The sequence below is a fragment of the Drosophila mauritiana genome, unplaced genomic scaffold, assembly GCF_004382145.1.
Source record: "Drosophila mauritiana strain mau12 unplaced genomic scaffold, ASM438214v1 U_58, whole genome shotgun sequence".
Lineage (NCBI taxonomy): Eukaryota > Metazoa > Arthropoda > Insecta > Diptera > Drosophilidae > Drosophila > Drosophila mauritiana.
The window spans coordinates 1-20,214 of NW_022881496.1; the positions used below are offsets into that span (position 1 = coordinate 1).

The window sequence follows — 20,214 nt, forward strand, 5'->3', positions numbered from 1 at the left end:
GATAGGGACATATCATATGCGTCACTAAATTGATGACGACAACTTGAGTGGTTTTGATTATCATATGCGTCACTAAATTGATGACGAGGTGTTTGTTTGGCTACAGGAAAAATCATTTATTTATCGAATCATCAAGCAAAGGATAAGCTTCAGTGGATCGCAGTATGGCAGCTGCTCAACCACTTACAACACCTTGCCTGTTACAAAAGTCGTTTACAATTGATTCTAGGCTTTGTCATTGTATTAAATAATGCTTTTATATGTAACTAGCGCGGCATCAGGTGATCGAAGATCCTCCTAATTTACTATGTTACAAATTACATTGGCATCACATCCATTGTCGTTTATAAATAAATTATAAACTTTAAATGGTTTAGAAGCCATACAATGCAAATTGCCCCTTATTTATCATTGCAGTCCAGCACGGATACGACCTTAGAGGCGTTCAGGCATAATCCAACGGACGTAGCGTCATACCACTGTTCGCTCGAACAAGTATTGTGCCATTGGTCCGTACCTGCGGTTCCTCTCGTACTACGCAGGAATGCTGTCGCAACAACGTTTTGTCATTAGTAGGGTAAAACTAACCTGTCTCACGACGGTCTAAACCCAGCTCACGTTCCCTTGCATGGGTGAACAATCCAACGCTTGGTGAATTTTGCTTCACAATGATAGGAAGAGCCGACATCGAAGGATCAAAAAGCGACGTCGCTATGAACGCTTGGCCGCCACAAGCCAGTTATCCCTATGGTAACTTTTCTGACACCTCTTGTTAAAAACTCTTTAAACCAAAAGGATCGATAGGCCGAGCTTTTGCTGTCCCTGTGTGTACTGAACACCGAGATCAAGTCAGCATTTGCCCTTTTGCTCTATGTGTGGTTTCTGTCCGCACTGAGCTGGCCTTGGGACACCTCCGTTATTATTTGAGAGATGTACCGCCCCAGTCAAACTCCCTACCTGGCAATGTCCTTGAATTGGATCATACCTGAGTAATTGGAGTTATACCAAATTTTCAAATCAAAAATACATAAATGCATCGTTTTATTAAAGAATTTGTTTGCGATTATATAACAAACTCGTGATACTTTGATCAAGAAGCTTGCATCAAAACCCAATACCATAAGATATAATAAATATATCCGTATAATGGCTAGGAAATGATACACGTTCCATTTAATCAAGTAAGTAAGGAAACAATAAGAGTAGTGGTATTTCATTGACGATACCAAACCGAGGTCTAATATCTCCCACTTATTCTACACCTCTTATGTCTCCTTACACTGCCAGATTAGAGTCAAGCTCAAAAGGGTCTTCTTTCCCCGCTAATTATTCCAAGCCCGTTCCCTTGGCTGTGGTTTCGCTAGATAGTAGATAGGGACAGTAGGAATCTCGTTAATCCATTCATGCGCGTCACTAATTAGATGACGAGGCATTTGGCTACCTTAAGAGAGTCATAGTTACTCCCGCCGTTGACCCGCGCTTACTTGAATTTCTTCACTTTGACATTCAGAGCACTGGGCAGAAATCACATTGTGTCAACACCGCTAGGGCCATCACAATGCTTTGTTTTAATTAGACAGTCGGATTCCCCAAGTCCGTGCCAGTTCTGAATTGATTGTTAATTGATAATCGTTATATTGATAAGAACTAATTGGTTTAACCCAATAGATTCTAAAAATTTTAGCAAGAAAGTTCCACAATTGGCTACGTAACTAAACTATCCGGGGAACAAGTAACTAACATAAATGCTAGAAACTCTATTTACCCAGAACGAGCACATAAACCAGTTATTGTTTCCCAATCAAGCCCGACTATCTCAATCTTCAGAGCCAATCCTTATCCCGAATTACGGATCTAATTTGCCGACTTCCCTTACCTACATTATTCTATCGACTAGAGACTCTTCACCTTGGAGACCAGCTGCGGAATATTGGTACGGCCTGTTGAGAAGTTTGCGTGTCCCCACCATAAATTTTCAAGGTCCGAGGAGAAAATATCGACACAACAGTATATGTCATGCTCTTCTAGCCCATCTACCATATCTCTCTGCGAAAGACTTCCATGGTAGTACGGCTATAAAACAGAAAAGAAAACTCTTCCGATATCTCTCGACGGCTTCTTTATGGTCGTTCCTGTTGCCAGGATGAGCACGAGGCCCATATTTAATAACAAACGGATACTCAACAGGTTACGGAATTGGAACCGTATTCCCTTTCGTTCAAAATTATTCAAGTGTATTATATTCGCTTTGTTTATATAGTTAGGCATTTTGTTTTACTTGAAAATTTTCGGCTTTCGCCTTGAACTTAGGACCGACTAACTCGTGATCAACCACTGTTCACACGAAACCCTTCTCCACTTCAGTCCTCCAAGGTCTCATTCGATTATTTGCTACTACCACCAAGATCTGTACCAATGGCAGCTCCATGCAGGCTTACGCCAAACACTTCTACGCATACCATTGTACCTTCCTACTCACTAAAGTTTCAAAATTTATATCACAAGTAATATAAATCATCTACTTTAGCGGTAATGTATAGGTATACAACTTAAGCGCCATCCATTTTAAGGGCTAGTTGCTTCGGCAGGTGAGTTGTTACACACTCCTTAGCGGATTTCGACTTCCATGATCACCGTCCTGCTGTTTTAAGCAACCAACGCCTTTCATGGTATCTGCATGAGTTGTTAATTTGGGCACCGTAACATTACGTTTGGTTCATCCCACAGCGCCAGTTCTGCTTACCAAAAGTGGCCCACTGGGCACATTATATCATAACCTTGAACTTCATATCAAGAAAGTTAAGGTTCTTACCCATTTAAAGTTTGAGAATAGGTTAAGATCGTTTCGACCCTAAGGCCTCTAATCATTCGCTTTACCAGATAAGATTATTTTATATAATATTAAAATGCACCAGCTATCCTGAGGGAAACTTCGGAAGGAACCAGCTACTAGATGGTTCGATTGGTCTTTCGCCCCTATACTCAATTCTGACAATCGATTTGCACGTCAGAACTGTTTCGGTCTTCCATCAGGGTTTCCCCTGACTTCAACCTGATCAAGTATAGTTCACCATCTTTCGGGTCACAGCATATATGCTCAAGGTACGTTCCAGTTAGAGGCATAAATAATATAAATATACATTATACATAACTATATAGAACGCCCCGGATTGTGTTAATTAGCTATAAATAGCTAAAAAACTAATCCCATTATTAGTCAAGTTAATTACGCTATTAGGTTTACATCCCAATAACTTGCACATATGTTAGACTCCTTGGTCCGTGTTTCAAGACGGGTCCCGAAGGTATCCTGAATCTTTCGCATTGTTAATCATACAAGAGCATATAATAAACACAAAAATCAATGATAATTATGCCATTATATAATTCCGAAAATTAACGCTCTGTAATAATATAAATCTATCAGCACTTTATCAAATTAATAACATTTATTCTGTGTTAAAATGCAAGCAATTTAATTGGAATAAACTATAAGTTATATTTTATGATAAATTTGGGATATGCTAATAGATTACAATGTCCTTATATGGAAAAAATGCACATTATTCTTAATAATATTATTTAAATATTACAATTTTAATGATGAATTTTCCATAACGGATATTCAGGTTCATCGGGCTTAACCTCTAAGCAGTTTCACGTACTGTTTAACTCTCTATTCAGAGTTCTTTTCAACTTTCCCTCACGGTACTTGTTTACTATCGGTCTCATGGTTATATTTAGTTTTAGATGGAGTTTACCACCCACTTAGTGCTGCACTATCAAGCAACACGACTCTTTGGAAACATCATCTAGTAATCATTAACGTTATACGGCCTGGCACCCTCTATGGGTAAATGGCCTCATTTAAGAAGGACTTAAATCATTAATTTCTCATACTAGAATATTGACGCTCCATACACTGCATCTCACATTTGCCATATAGACAAAGTGACTTAGTGCTGAACTGTTTTCTTTTCGCTCGCCGCTACTAAGAAAATCCTTGTTAGTTTCTTTTCCTCCCCTAATTAATATGCTTAAATTCAGGGGGTAGTCCCATATGAGTTGAGGTTGTATATATAACTATTTTTTGCCATAAATTCTTTATATATAAATGATAAAACAATCAATTAAATTCGTTATAAATAGTTCCAATAGTTCTTGTAAGCAAAGTTATTTTTATCCATTTAACGAACCAACGAAGAATAATAACAAAACCAAGATTTTTCTTTTTCCGAATCATTAATAAGAGACAATTCTAGATGAAAAATATTTCAATTTTTTATGCTAGACATTTCTCAGTATTATTTGATTGAAAAAGAAAATATTTCTCTTCGTTTTTCACATTCAAATGTGAGATAATGTTTTTCATTTCTTTTTTAATATTATGAATAAAATCATTATTTAATCCAATAATATACCATATGCTTATAAAAAATTTATAAACAACTTAATTAGCATAGTCTTACAACCCTCAACCATATGTAGTCCAAGCAGCACTATAAAATTAATTAAAGTACATAACAGCATGGACTGCGATATGCGTTCAAAATGTCGATGTTCATGTGTCCTGCAGTTCACACGATGACGCACAGTTTGCTGCGTTCTTCATCGACCCATGAGCCGAGTGATCCACCGCTTAGAGTTTTATAATTCATTTTTATATAATATCAATATTGTTTTTATTGAAAGAAATTAAAAATACACCATTTTACTGGCATATATCAATTCCTTCAATAAATTTATTTTTATACCTAAAAATAAATGTTGCGATATGTCTTAGTTTCATATAAGCATTATGTATCATAAAAATCTGGTTATGGTTTGCTATTTTGGGTGACACATACTGCAAAATTTATATAAAACATTAACCTGATGGATGACAGGTACAAACATTGTATATTTTAGGTTGTTGCATTAGCCAACGTATGCTCATAACATAGATGAACAATACATATTCGCAACGCGTGTATATTATGGTCCATATACACACACACTTATTTTGAATACCACATTCAAAATTATTTTAATTTTAATTCGACTTCTACTTTCAAATTTTGTTCAGTTTCTTCGATTTCCATTTTCGAGAATTTGTTTTTATAGGAAACGCCATTGTTGTAGTAGGTACTGCCACAAATACGCACAACAACATTAATAATGTTAAAGTCTTTTTATGAGGTTGCCAAGCCCCACATATAAAATAAAAGCCATCTTCATTTTATTTTGACTTTAACTTTTGATTCCGTGGAATCATTTTGTAATATTTTTATTTTGGTAAATTGTATTTATTTGTATTATAACAAATGTTTATTAACGATAAGGATATTATACAATAATGATCCTTCCGCAGGTTCACCTACGGAAACCTTGTTACGACTTTTACTTCCTCTAAATAATCAAGTTCGGTCAACTTTTGCGAAACAACCGTAACACGCAAGGCGTCACAGTGATCACGTCCGGAGACCTCACTAAATAATTCAATCGGTAGTAGCGACGGGCGGTGTGTACAAAGGGCAGGGACGTAATCAATGCGAGTTAATGACTCACACTTACTGGGAATTCCAAGTTCATGTGAACAGTTTCAGTTCACAATCCCAAGCATGAAAGTGGTTCAGCGGTTTACCCGGACCTCTCGGTCTAGGAAATACACGTTGATACTTTCATTGTAGCGCGCGTGCAGCCCAGGACATCTAAGGGCATCACAGACCTGTTATTGCTCAATCTCATTATTGCTAGACGCAATTTGTCCATTTAAGAAGCTAGTGTCCTTATAATGGGACAAACCAACAGGTACGGCTCCACTTACATAAACACATTCAAACACAATAAACATTTTACTGCCACCATGAATGAAGGCTACATAAGCTTCAGCACCATAATCCTGAAGATATCTATTTAATATATTTGAGTCTCGTTCGTTATCGGAATTAACCAGACAAATCACTCCACGAACTAAGAACGGCCATGCACCACCACCCATAGATTCGAGAAAGAGCTATCAATCTGTCTTACACACTTATGTTCGGACCTGGTAAGTTTTCCCGTGTTGAGTCAAATTAAGCCGCAGGCTCCACTCCTGGTGGTGCCCTTCCGTCAATTCCTTTAAGTTTCAGCTTTGCAACCATACTTCCCCCGGAGCCCAAAAGCTTTGGTTTCCCGGGAAGCGACTGAGAGAGCCATAAAAGTAGCTACACCCAATTGCTAGCTGGCATCGTTTATGGTTAGAACTAGGGCGGTATCTGATCGCCTTCGAACCTCTAACTTTCGTTCTTGATTAATGAAAACATCTTTGGCAAATGCTTTCGCTTAAGTTAGTCTTACGACGGTCCAAGAATTTCACCTCTCGCGTCGTAATACTAATGCCCCCAAACTGCTTCTATTAATCATTACCTCTTGATCTGAAAACCAATGAAAGCAGAACAGAGGTCTTATTTCATTATCCCATGCACAGAATATTCAGGCATTTGAAGCCTGCTTTAAGCACTCTAATTTGTTCAAAGTAATAGTACCGGCCCACAATAACACTCGTTTAAGAGCACTAGTGCAGGTTTTTAAATAGGAGGAACATATGAAAAAATACAAGTATTTAATCACATATAAGAACTCCACCGGTAATACGCTTACATACATAAAGGTATAGTACTAACCACAATTGTAAGTTGTACTACCCGTATGAAGCACAAGTTCAACTACGAACGTTTTAACCGCAACAACTTTAATATACGCTATTGGAGCTGGAATTACCGCGGCTGCTGGCACCAGACTTGCCCTCCAATTGGTCCTTGTTAAAGGATTTAAAGTGTACTCATTCCAATTACAGGGCCTCGGATATGAGTCCTGTATTGTTATTTTTCGTCACTACCTCCCCGAGCTGGGAGTGGGTAATTTACGCGCCTGCTGCCTTCCTTAGATGTGGTAGCCGTTTCTCAGGCTCCCTCTCCGGAATCGAACCCTGATTCCCCGTTACCCGTTGCAACCATGGTAGTCCTAGATACTACCATCAAAAGTTGATAGGGCAGACATTTGAAAGATCTGTCGTCGGTACAAGACCATACGATCTGCATGTTATCTAGAGTTCAACCAATATAACGATCTTGCGATCGCTTGGTTTTAGCCTAATAAAAGCACATGTCCCATAAGGTTCATGTTTTAATTGCATGTATTAGCTCTAGAATTACCACAGTTATCCAAGTAACTGTTAACGATCTAAGGAACCATAACTGATATAATGAGCCTTTTGCGGTTTCACTTTTAATTCGTGTGTACTTAGACATGCATGGCTTAATCTTTGAGACAAGCATATAACTACTGGCAGGATCAACCAGAATAATGTTTTTCCTTCATATTCCATTCATATATTTTGAATCGAAATAAGCAATATAATAGATATATAGATATATAGATTTTTCACTTTATATAATTCCATGATTTTTATTATATTGAATAAAATTCAATATTTCGCCTTTGGGTAAAATTTTAAATATATAAGTAAAAAAATCCATTCGATTACGGCCATTTTTATATAGCATTCGTAATCCATATTTTCATTTTTAATTTATACTTGTTTTACCAATATAACAAGAATTTCATCTAATTATTGTAATATATATATTTCTATAATTTTATCTTTTTATACATACATATTTCATTATAAAATATCATTTTATTTCCAACATACATAATTATTGTATCCACACATGTACAATTTTTGTTTAACCAATATAAATATTAAGTTAAATCATTTGCATTTTGAAGATAAATTTAAAATTTATCTCTTTTCATATATATCTCTGGTAATATATAACATAAAACCAAGCGCATATGATAATATTTCCACATTTAATATATAATTTTATATTTCTTTCATAAGAATCCATATTTGTATTATACCGTAACGATATAATAATCCAACTATACGGCAGGTAATAAATTAATATTTGCCTGCCTCCAAAAATTAACGATAATATATGGAAACGATTTGTTATTCTATATATAATAGAAACTTGACTTTTGTTTCAACGATATTATCTATAAAGCGTATATTCCTATTATCCGCGGAGCCAAGTCCCGTGTTCTATAGAACTGAGAAACAAATTTGTACGGATAATAATATACTTTATTGTATGTAACCAATATAAACATAATCCGAAATAAATATTTCGAATAATGCGGGAGGTCGGCAACCACTGCCTACCTATAGTAGTTTTTGAACCCGCTGTCCTCAAAGCGGGTATTTTCAATTCCGTTTGCCACCCAACATACGGGCTATTCTCTTATATATTAAGAGATTATAGGAACATTTCATTTTTTTTCCATTATTCATATATAATATGATTATTTTTTCCCTTATACATATAATAATTAATCATTTTCATATGTATATTATTTAATTTACTCATATTATTGCCAAAATCATATGAATACATAAGTTTTGAACAATATGAGAGGTCGGCAACCACTGCCTACCTATAGTAGTTTTTGAACCCTCTGTCGTAATTCCGGTCGTTTACACTACTATACCCTCTCACTATAATGGCTTTTCTCTATAATACTAAGAGAATGTGGGATATTTTCAGCATTTTTTCCCTTATACATATAATAATTAATCATTTTCATATGTATATTATTTAATTTACTCATATTATTGCCAAAATCATATGAATACATAAGTTTTGAACAATATGAGAGGTCGGCAACCACTGCCTACCTATAGTAGTTTTTGAACCCTCTGTCGTAATTCCGGTCGTTTACACTACTATACCCTCTCACTATAATGGCTTTTCTCTATAATACTAAGAGAATGTGGGATATTTTCAGCATTTTTTCCCTTATACATATAATAATTAATCATTTTCATATGTATATTATTTAATTTACTCATATTATTGCCAAAATCATATGAATACATAAGTTTTGAACAATATGAGAGGTCGGCAACCACTGCCTACCTATAGTAGTTTTTGAACCCTCTGTCGTAATTCCGGTCGTTTACACTACTATACCCTCTCACTATAATGGCTTTTCTCTATAATACTAAGAGAATGTGGGATATTTTCAGCATTTTTTCCCTTATACATATAATAATTAATCATTTTCATATGTATATTATTTAATTTACTCATATTATTGCCAAAATCATATGAATACATAAGTTTTGAACAATATGAGAGGTCGGCAACCACTGCCTACCTATAGTAGTTTTTGAACCCTCTGTCGTAATTCCGGTCGTTTACACTACTATACCCTCTCACTATAATGGCTTTTCTCTATAATACTAAGAGAATGTGGGATATTTTCAGCATTTTTTCCCTTATACATATAATAATTAATCATTTTCATATGTATATTATTTAATTTACTCATATTATTGCCAAAATCATATGAATACATAAGTTTTGAACAATATGAGAGGTCGGCAACCACTGCCTACCTATAGTAGTTTTTGAACCCTCTGTCGTAATTCCGGTCGTTTACACTACTATACCCTCTCACTATAATGGCTTTTCTCTATAATACTAAGAGAATGTGGGAATATTTCAGCATTTTTTCCCCTATACATATAATAATTAATAATTTTCATATGTATATTATTTAATTTACTCATATAATTGCCAAAATCATATGAATACATAAGTTTTGAACAATATGAGAGGTCGGCAACCACTGCCTACCTATAGTAGTTTTTGAACCCTCTGTCGTAATTCCGGTCGTTTACACTACTATACCCTCTCACTATAATGGCTTTTCTCTATAATACTAAGAGAATGTGGGAATATTTCAGCATTTTTTCCCCTATACATATAATAATTAATAATTTTCATATGTATATTATTTAATTTACTCATATAATTGCCAAAATCATATGAATACATAAGTTTTGAACAATATGAGAGGTCGGCAACCACTGCCTACCTATAGTAGTTTTTGAACCCTCTGTCGTAATTCCGGTCGTTTACACTACTATACCCTCTCACTATAATGGCTTTTCTCTATAATACTAAGAGAATGTGGGATATTTCAGCATTTTTTCCCTTATACATATAATAATTAATAATTTTCATATGTATATTATTTAATTTACTCATATAATTGCCAAAATCATATAAATACATAAGTTTTGAACAATATCAGAGGTCAGCAACGGTCTTTCCTCTATAATACTAAGATAATATGGGAATATTTTCAGCATTTTTTCCCTTATACATTTATACATATAATAATTAATCATTTTCATATGTATATTATTTAATTTACTCATATTATTGCCAAAATCATATAAATACATAAGTTTTGAACAATATCAGAGGTCAGCAACGGTCTTTCCTCTATAATACTAAGATAATGTGGGAATATTTCATCATTTTTTCCTTTATACATTTATACATATAATATTTAATCATTTTATATGTATATTATTTAATTTACTCATATAATTGCCAAAATCATATAAATACATAAGTTTTGAACAATATCAGAGGTCGGCAACGGTCTTTCCTCTATAATACTAAGATAATATGGGAATATTTCAGCATTTTTTCCCTTATACATATAATAATTAATCATTTTCATATGTATATTATTTAATTTACTCGTATAATTGCCAAAATCCTATGAAGACATAAGAGAATACAATATGAGAGGTCGGCGCAACCATAATATAGTAGTTGATGACGAGGTGTTTGGCAACTTGATACAATTCTTTAAAAAGTCTTTATATTAATTATATGATAGGGACAATATCATATGCGTCACTAAATTGATGACGAGGTGTTTGGCAACGTGACACAAATCATTAAAGTCTTTATATTAATTATATGATAGAGACAATATCATATGCGTCACTAAATTGATGACGAGGTATTTGGCAACTTGATAGAATTCTTTAAAGTCTTTATATCAAAAATTATATGATAGGGACAATATCATATGCGTCACTAAATTGATGACGAGGTGTTTGGCAACTTGACACAATTCATTAAAGTCTTTATATTAATTATATGATAGAGACAATATCATATGCGTCACTAAATTGATGACGAGGTATTTGGCAACTTGATATAATTCTTTAAAGTTTTATATCAAAATTATATGATAGGGACAATATCATATGCGTCACTAAATTGATGACGAGGTGTTTGGCAACTTGACACAATTCATTAAAGTCTTTATATTAATTATATGATAGGACAATATCATATGCGTCACTAAATTGATGACGAGGTATTTGGCAACTTGATACAATTCTTTAAAGTTTTTATATCAAAAATTATATGATAGGGACAATATCATATGCGTCACTAAATTGATGACGAGGTGTTTGGCAACTTGACACAATTCATTAAAGTCTTTATATTAATTATATGATAGGACAATATCATATGCGTCACTAAATTGATGACGAGGTATTTGGCAACTTGATACAATTCTTTAAAGTTTTATATCAAAAATTATATGATAGGGACAATATCATATGCGTCACTAAATTGATGACGAGGTTTGGCATTGAACATTATTGTTTTTTTATATGATGGACAATATCATATGCGTCACTAAATTGATGACGAGGTATTTGGCAAGTGATAGAATTCTTTAAAGTCTTTATATAAAAATTATAGATAGGGACAATATCATATGCGTCACTAAATTGATGACGAGGTATTTGGCAACTTGATATAATTCTTTAAAGTCTTTATATCAAAAATTATATGATAGGGACAATATCATATGCGTCACTAAATTGATGACGAGGTGTTTGTTTGGCTACAGGAAAAATCATTTATTTATCGAATCATCAAGCAAAGGATAAGCTTCAGTGGATCGCAGTATGGCAGCTGCTCAACCACTTACAACACCTTGCCTGTTACAAAAGTCGTTTACAATTGATTCTAGGCTTTGTCATTGTATTAAATAATGCTTTTATATGTAACTAGCGCGGCATCAGGTGATCGAAGATCCTCCTAATTTACTATGTTACAAATTACATTGGCATCACATCCATTGTCGTTTATAAAATAAATTATAAACTTTAAATGGTTTAGAAGCCATACAATGCAAATTGCCCCTTATTTATCATTGCAGTCCAGCACGGATACGACCTTAGAGGCGTTCAGGCATAATCCAACGGACGTAGCGTCATACCACTGTTCGCTCGAACAAGTATTGTGCCATTGGTCCGTACCTGCGGTTCCTCTCGTACTACGCAGGAATGCTGTCGCAACAACGTTTTGTCATTAGTAGGGTAAAACTAACCTGTCTCACGACGGTCTAAACCCAGCTCACGTTCCCTTGCATGGGTGAACAATCCAACGCTTGGTGAATTTTGCTTCACAATGATAGGAAGAGCCGACATCGAAGGATCAAAAAGCGACGTCGCTATGAACGCTTGGCCGCCACAAGCCAGTTATCCCTATGGTAACTTTTCTGACACCTCTTGTTAAAAACTCTTTAAACCAAAAGGATCGATAGGCCGAGCTTTTGCTGTCCCTGTGTGTACTGAACACCGAGATCAAGTCAGCATTTGCCCTTTTGCTCTATGTGTGGTTTCTGTCCGCACTGAGCTGGCCTTGGGACACCTCCGTTATTATTTGAGAGATGTACCGCCCCAGTCAAACTCCCTACCTGGCAATGTCCTTGAATTGGATCATACCTGAGTAATTGGAGTTATACCAAATTTTCAAATCAAAAATACATAAATGCATCGTTTTATTAAAGAATTTGTTTGCGATTATATAACAAACTCGTGATACTTTGATCAAGAAGCTTGCATCAAAACCCAATACCATAAGATATAATAAATATATCCGTATAATGGCTAGGAAATGATACACGTTCCATTTAATCAAGTAAGTAAGGAAACAATAAGAGTAGTGGTATTTCATTGACGATACCAAACCGAGGTCTAATATCTCCCACTTATTCTACACCTCTTATGTCTCCTTACACTGCCAGATTAGAGTCAAGCTCAAAAGGGTCTTCTTTCCCCGCTAATTATTCCAAGCCCGTTCCCTTGGCTGTGGTTTCGCTAGATAGTAGATAGGGACAGTAGGAATCTCGTTAATCCATTCATGCGCGTCACTAATTAGATGACGAGGCATTTGGCTACCTTAAGAGAGTCATAGTTACTCCCGCCGTTGACCCGCGCTTACTTGAATTTCTTCACTTTGACATTCAGAGCACTGGGCAGAAATCACATTGTGTCAACACCCGCTAGGGCCATCACAATGCTTTGTTTTAATTAGACAGTCGGATTCCCCAAGTCCGTGCCAGTTCTGAATTGATTGTTAATTGATAATCGTTATAATTGATAAGAACTAATTGGTTTAACCCAAATAGTATTCTTAAAAATTTTAGCAAGAAAGTTCCACAATTGGCTACGTAACTAAACTATCCGGGGAACAAGTAACTAACATAAATGCTAGAAACTCTATTTACCCAGAACGAGCACATAAACCATGTTATTGTTTCCCAATCAAGCCCGACTATCTCAATCTTCAGAGCCAATCCTTATCCCGAAGTTACGGATCTAATTTGCCGACTTCCCTTACCTACATTATTCTATCGACTAGAGACTCTTCACCTTGGAGACCAGCTGCGGATATTGGTACGGCCTGTTGAGAAGTTTGCGTGTCCCCACCATAAATTTTCAAGGTCCGAGGAGAAAATATCGACACAACAGTATATGTCATGCTCTTCTAGCCCATCTACCATATCTCTCTGCGAAAGACTTCCATGGTAGTACGGCTATAAAACAGAAAAGAAAACTCTTCCGATATCTCTCGACGGCTTCTTTATGGTCGTTCCTGTTGCCAGGATGAGCACGAGGCCCATATTTAATAACAAACGGATACTCAACAGGTTACGGAATTGGAACCGTATTCCCTTTCGTTCAAAATTATTCAAGTGTATTATATTCGCTTTGTTTATATAGTTAGGCATTTTTGTTTTACTTGAAAATTTTCGGCTTTCGCCTTGAACTTAGGACCGACTAACTCGTGATCAACCACTGTTCACACGAAACCCTTCTCCACTTCAGTCCTCCAAGGTCTCATTCGATTATTTGCTACTACCACCAAGATCTGTACCAATGGCAGCTCCATGCAGGCTTACGCCAAACACTTCTACGCATACCATTGTACCTTCCTACTCACTAAAGTTTCAAAATTTATATCACAAGTAATATAAATCATCTACTTTAGCGGTAATGTATAGGTATACAACTTAAGCGCCATCCATTTTAAGGGCTAGTTGCTTCGGCAGGTGAGTTGTTACACACTCCTTAGCGGATTTCGACTTCCATGATCACCGTCCTGCTGTTTTAAGCAACCAACGCCTTTCATGGTATCTGCATGAGTTGTTAATTTGGGCACCGTAACATTACGTTTGGTTCATCCCACAGCGCCAGTTCTGCTTACCAAAAGTGGCCCACTGGGCACATTATATCATAACCTTGAACTTCATATCAAGAAAGTTAAGGTTCTTACCCATTTAAAGTTTGAGAATAGGTTAAGATCGTTTCGACCCTAAGGCCTCTAATCATTCGCTTTACCAGATAAGATTATTTTATATAATATTAAAATGCACCAGCTATCCTGAGGGAAACTTCGGAAGGAACCAGCTACTAGATGGTTCGATTGGTCTTTCGCCCCTATACTCAATTCTGACAATCGATTTGCACGTCAGAACTGTTTCGGTCTTCCATCAGGGTTTCCCCTGACTTCAACCTGATCAAGTATAGTTCACCATCTTTCGGGTCACAGCATATATGCTCAAGGTACGTTCCAGTTAGAGGCATAAATAATATAAATATACATTATACATAACTATATAGAACGCCCCGGGATTGTGTTAATTAGCTATAAATAGCTAAAAAACTAATCCCATTATTAGTCAAGTTAATTACGCTATTAGGTTTACATCCCAATAACTTGCACATATGTTAGACTCCTTGGTCCGTGTTTCAAGACGGGTCCCGAAGGTATCCTGAATCTTTCGCATTGTTAATCATACAAGAGCATATAATAAACACAAAAATCAATGATAATTATGCCATTATATAATTCCGAAAAATTAACGCTCTGTAATAATATAAATCTATCAGCACTTTATCAAATTAATAACATTTATTCTGTGTTAAAATGCAAGCAATTTAATTGGAATAAACTATAAGTTATATTTTATGATAAATTTGGGATATGCTAATAGATTACAATGTCCTTATATGGAAAAAATGCACATTATTCTTAATAATATTATTTAAATATTACAATTTTAATGATGAATTTTCCATAACGGATATTCAGGTTCATCGGGCTTAACCTCTAAGCAGTTTCACGTACTGTTTAACTCTCTATTCAGAGTTCTTTTCAACTTTCCCTCACGGTACTTGTTTACTATCGGTCTCATGGTTATATTTAGTTTTAGATGGAGTTTACCACCCACTTAGTGCTGCACTATCAAGCAACACGACTCTTTGGAAACATCATCTAGTAATCATTAACGTTATACGGGCCTGGCACCCTCTATGGGTAAATGGCCTCATTTAAGAAGGACTTAAATCATTAATTTCTCATACTAGAATATTGACGCTCCATACACTGCATCTCACATTTGCCATATAGACAAAGTGACTTAGTGCTGAACTGTTTTCTTTTCGCTCGCCGCTACTAAGAAAATCCTTGTTAGTTTCTTTTCCTCCCCTAATTAATATGCTTAAATTCAGGGGGTAGTCCCATATGAGTTGAGGTTGTATATATAACTATTTTTTGCCATAAATTCTTTATATATAAATGATAAAACAATCAATTAAATTCGTTATAAATAGTTCCAATAGTTCTTGTAAGCAAAGTTATTTTTTATCCATTTAACGAACCAACGAAGAATAATAACAAAACCAAGATTTTTCTTTTTCCGAATCATTAATAAGAGACAATTCTAGATGAAAAATATTTCAATTTTTTATGCTAGACATTTCTCAGTATTATTTGATTGAAAAAGAAAATATTTCTCTTCGTTTTTCACATTCAAATGTGAGATAATGTTTTTCATTTCTTTTTTAATATTATGAATAAAATCATTATTTAATCCAATAATATACCATATGCTTATAAAAAATTTATAAACAACTTAATTAGCATAGTCTTACAACCCTCAACCATATGTAGTCCAAGCAGCACTATAAAATTAATTAAAGTACATAACAGCATGGACTGCGATATGCGTTCAAAATGTCGATGTTCATGTGTCCTGCAGTTCACACGATGACGCACAGTTTGCTGCGTTCTTCATCGACCCATGAGCCGAGTGATCCACCGCTTAGAGTTTTATAATTCATTTTTATATAATATCAATATTGTTTTTATTGAAAGAAATTAAAAATACACCATTTTACTGGCATATATCAATTCCTTCAATAAATTTATTTTTATACCTAAAAATAAATGTTGCGATATGTCTTAGTTTCATATAAGCATTATGTATCATAAAAATCTGGTTATGGTTTGCTATTTTGGGTGACACATACTGCAAAATTTATATAAAACATTAACCTGATGGATGACAGGTACAAACATTGTATATTTTAGGTTGTTGCATTAGCCAACGTATGCTCATAACATAGATGAACAATACATATTCGCAACGCGTGTATATTATGGTCCATATACACACACACTTATTTTGAATACCACATTCAAAATTATTTTAATTTTAATTCGACTTCTACTTTCAAATTTTGTTCAGTTTCTTCGATTTCCATTTTCGAGAATTTGTTTTTATAGGAAACGCCATTGTTGTAGTAGGTACTGCCACAAATACGCACAACAACATTAATAATGTTAAAGTCTTTTTATGAGGTTGCCAAGCCCCACATATAAAATAAAAGCCATCTTCATTTTATTTTGACTTTAACTTTTGATTCCGTGGAATCATTTTGTAATATTTTTATTTTGGTAAATTGTATTTATTTGTATTATAACAAATGTTTATTAACGATAAGGATATTATACAATAATGATCCTTCCGCAGGTTCACCTACGGAAACCTTGTTACGACTTTTACTTCCTCTAAATAATCAAGTTCGGTCAACTTTTGCGAAACAACCGTAACACGCAAGGCGTCACAGTGATCACGTCCGGAGACCTCACTAAATAATTCAATCGGTAGTAGCGACGGGCGGTGTGTACAAAGGGCAGGGACGTAATCAATGCGAGTTAATGACTCACACTTACTGGGAATTCCAAGTTCATGTGAACAGTTTCAGTTCACAATCCCAAGCATGAAAGTGGTTCAGCGGTTTACCCGGACCTCTCGGTCTAGGAAATACACGTTGATACTTTCATTGTAGCGCGCGTGCAGCCCAGGACATCTAAGGGCATCACAGACCTGTTATTGCTCAATCTCATTATTGCTAGACGCAATTTGTCCATTTAAGAAGCTAGTGTCCTTATAATGGGACAAACCAACAGGTACGGCTCCACTTACATAAACACATTCAAACACAATAAACATTTTACTGCCACCATGAATGAAGGCTACATAAGCTTCAGCACCATAATCCTGAAGATATCTATTTAATATATTTGAGTCTCGTTCGTTATCGGAATTAACCAGACAAATCACTCCACGAACTAAGAACGGCCATGCACCACCACCCATAGATTCGAGAAAGAGCTATCAATCTGTCTTACACACTTATGTTCGGACCTGGTAAGTTTTCCCGTGTTGAGTCAAATTAAGCCGCAGGCTCCACTCCTGGTGGTGCCCTTCCGTCAATTCCTTTAAGTTTCAGCTTTGCAACCATACTTCCCCCGGAGCCCAAAAGCTTTGGTTTCCCGGGAAGCGACTGAGAGAGCCATAAAAGTAGCTACACCCAATTGCTAGCTGGCATCGTTTATGGTTAGAACTAGGGCGGTATCTGATCGCCTTCGAACCTCTAACTTTCGTTCTTGATTAATGAAAACATCTTTGGCAAATGCTTTCGCTTAAGTTAGTCTTACGACGGTCCAAGAATTTCACCTCTCGCGTCGTAATACTAATGCCCCCAAACTGCTTCTATTAATCATTACCTCTTGATCTGAAAACCAATGAAAGCAGAACAGAGGTCTTATTTCATTATCCCATGCACAGAATATTCAGGCATTTGAAGCCTGCTTTAAGCACTCTAATTTGTTCAAAGTAATAGTACCGGCCCACAATAACACTCGTTTAAGAGCACTAGTGCAGGTTTTTAAATAGGAGGAACATATGAAAAAATACAAGTATTTAATCACATATAAGAACTCCACCGGTAATACGCTTACATACATAAAGGTATAGTACTAACCACAATTGTAAGTTGTACTACCCGTATGAAGCACAAGTTCAACTACGAACGTTTTAACCGCAACAACTTTAATATACGCTATTGGAGCTGGAATTACCGCGGCTGCTGGCACCAGACTTGCCCTCCAATTGGTCCTTGTTAAAGGATTTAAAGTGTACTCATTCCAATTACAGGGCCTCGGATATGAGTCCTGTATTGTTATTTTTCGTCACTACCTCCCCGAGCTGGGAGTGGGTAATTTACGCGCCTGCTGCCTTCCTTAGATGTGGTAGCCGTTTCTCAGGCTCCCTCTCCGGAATCGAACCCTGATTCCCCGTTACCCGTTGCAACCATGGTAGTCCTAGATACTACCATCAAAAGTTGATAGGGCAGACATTTGAAAGATCTGTCGTCGGTACAAGACCATACGATCTGCATGTTATCTAGAGTTCAACCAATATAACGATCTTGCGATCGCTTGGTTTTAGCCTAATAAAAGCACATGTCCCATAAGGTTCATGTTTTAATTGCATGTATTAGCTCTAGAATTACCACAGTTATCCAAGTAACTGTTAACGATCTAAGGAACCATAACTGATATAATGAGCCTTTTGCGGTTTCACTTTTAATTCGTGTGTACTTAGACATGCATGGCTTAATCTTTGAGACAAGCATATAACTACTGGCAGGATCAACCAGAATAATGTTTTTCCTTCATATTCCATTCATATATTTTGAATCGAAATAAGCAATATAATAGATATATAGATATATAGATTTTTCACTTTATATAATTCCATGATTTTTATTATATTGAATAAAATTCAATATTTCGCCTTTGGGTAAAATTTTAAATATATAAGTAAAAAAATCCATTCGATTACGGCCATTTTTATATAGCATTCGTAATCCATATTTTCATTTTTAATTTATACTTGTTTTACCAATATAACAAGAATTTCATCTAATTATTGTAATATATATATTTCTATAATTTTATCTTTTTATACATACATATTTCATTATAAAATATCATTTTATTTCCAACATACATAATTATTGTATCCACACATGTACAATTTTTGTTTAACCAATATAAATATTAAGTTAAATCATTTGCATTTTGAAGATAAAAAAATTTATTCTTTCAATAATATCCTGGTAAATATAAAAAAAACCAAAAAATATAATAAAATATAAATATATAAATATATTTATATAAGAATAATATATATGCTATTATAGTACAATATAATATCGATCTTATGCAATTAATATGCCTAATAGGTCGCGATCGAACACTCGACGAGTGCAGACGTGCCTGCGGATCGACAGCAAATTGTTAGCAAATTGTTCACAGTTGTAAGTCCCGTTACTTGTGCCCAGCCACTTCGCGTCGCGTGATCTTGTCGCGCGTTTTGATTGGCCCAGCCAACGTACCTAACGGTAGTTCGCACTAACACCATCGCACACCCGAGTGTGCGTGTTATCAGCGCAAAAAACCCAGTGCTCGAAGCAGCGGTATAATTGCAAAGCAGCAGCCACGTGCTGCCTGGCTCACCGGCTTACGGTGCCCAGCTTCCCCCCCCCCCCCCCTCCTCACTCCTTATCAACTTTGGAGAAGATGGACTGGCAGGCCCCCCCGCGCACCCACAAGCTTGGAACAACACCACGCAAAAAGGCTCTGAGAACACGCAAGAGCAGCTCCAGCAGCGAGGGAAGCACCTCGCATACAGAGCCGGGCGAGATAAAGCGAAAACCGGCAAAGAAAGCACAGGGAGAGGAGCTGGAAGATAAGCCAAGCACTAGCGCAGCTCTGCGCAAGAAGCTCGCCAACAACGCCTTCGCTTTACTCTCGACCGAAGAAGACGAGTACGACCAAGAGAGCTCTGATGACGAACCCGGACCTAAAGACG

At 35.8% G+C, this 20,214-nt stretch overlaps 6 non-coding genes across 6 annotated transcripts; all 6 read right to left on the reverse strand.

Moving 5' to 3' along the window:
- Positions 1-123: 123 nt before the first annotated feature.
- Positions 124-4,074, reverse strand: LOC117149908. The gene has a single exon (XR_004460607.1). It is a non-coding gene; the product is annotated as a large subunit ribosomal RNA (ribosomal RNA).
- Positions 4,075-4,468: 394 nt separating this feature from the next.
- Positions 4,469-4,647, reverse strand: LOC117149907. The gene has a single exon (XR_004460606.1). It is a non-coding gene; the product is annotated as a 5.8S ribosomal RNA (ribosomal RNA).
- A 686-nt stretch (positions 4,648-5,333) lies between these two features.
- LOC117149910 lies at positions 5,334-7,328 on the reverse strand. Its single transcript, XR_004460609.1, has one exon. It is a non-coding gene; the product is annotated as a small subunit ribosomal RNA (ribosomal RNA).
- Positions 7,329-11,783: 4,455 nt separating this feature from the next.
- Positions 11,784-15,745, reverse strand: LOC117149912. Its single transcript, XR_004460611.1, has one exon. It is a non-coding gene; the product is annotated as a large subunit ribosomal RNA (ribosomal RNA).
- A 395-nt stretch (positions 15,746-16,140) lies between these two features.
- LOC117149909 lies at positions 16,141-16,319 on the reverse strand. The gene has a single exon (XR_004460608.1). It is a non-coding gene; the product is annotated as a 5.8S ribosomal RNA (ribosomal RNA).
- A 686-nt stretch (positions 16,320-17,005) lies between these two features.
- LOC117149911 lies at positions 17,006-19,000 on the reverse strand. The gene has a single exon (XR_004460610.1). It is a non-coding gene; the product is annotated as a small subunit ribosomal RNA (ribosomal RNA).
- Positions 19,001-20,214: the final 1,214 nt, after the last annotated feature.